This window comes from Pygoscelis adeliae, unplaced genomic scaffold (assembly GCF_000699105.1).
Source record: "Pygoscelis adeliae isolate BGI_AS28 unplaced genomic scaffold, ASM69910v1 Scaffold62, whole genome shotgun sequence".
Taxonomy (NCBI): Eukaryota; Metazoa; Chordata; class Aves; order Sphenisciformes; family Spheniscidae; genus Pygoscelis; species Pygoscelis adeliae.
This window is the reverse complement of record NW_008824401.1, coordinates 2,085,770-2,086,758: the sequence shown is the minus strand read 5'-3', so window position 1 is coordinate 2,086,758 and position 989 is coordinate 2,085,770.

Genomic DNA, 989 nt, shown 5'->3' with positions numbered 1-989 from the left:
TGTACTGTTTTCATCTGTCAGGCTTTAAGCCTTTACAAGGAAAATATCAGAAAGTGTTACACCAAAAATCAAAGGCCTGTAATTACCACCAGCCCTGATCTCAGAACTTGGACCTAAAGGAAAACCACAGTGTATTTCTGGGGGAGCAGTGCTTCCATCGCCAGAATAAGCTTGTTTCTGATGATCATTATTTGGTACTTTCACAGTAAGCTAACTGGCTCCATAGGAGCGCGCAAGTGTGTCCCTCCGCGAGGTCAGGGACAGACACAGCTTTTGCAGAGCTCAGGACAAAAGCTGAGAGATGGTGATGCCCTATATGATGCCACACATCATAAATTAATGAGTAAGGTCTGTCTTGCCATACTCAGGACAAGCTGTCTTGTAAACCGTGCCTCCCCTGTGGCACCAGGAGATAATGCAAATCTGGTCAGTAGTGGTGACTGGATTCACAGCGCAGATAGGTTAAAATGAAATCAAAGTAATTTTTAACTGAAAAGGGGTTCCTGCTAAAGGGGAACACATTTAAGGCACTGGAAGCTTAACCTGACAGGTATTTTGGTTTCCTAACGTGCTCTGCCTGAACACGATCAACTAAACTTTCAGCCGTGAAGTTTCCCCCGTATTAGTATGGGGGCTGTTCCCCTGTTTTTCGCCCTCGGTTGTGCTCTCCCTCGGCTGCCATCCCTCGGTAGTCAGACAGACGAACGACACCGAGAAAGGTCTTCTGTTCAGCTTAGAAATGGGGTGAGCCCGCTGCCCTTCACACCGCCCCTGTCTCTGGAGGTAACCGGCACCTTACCGGGGGACACGCCCGGAGCCCCCGGTCTCACCAGGAGCTCTGCCCCGGCAGTTCCCGGGGCGGGGGGCTGAGGTCCGGCCCCGGCAGTCGTCCGTCCCGTCCCGTGTCGTGTGTCCCCCCCCCAATCCGTGGCGAACCCCCCGCCCCCGGGGGGGCTGTTCTTCCCCGGCCCTCCCCGCCCCGGGGGGCG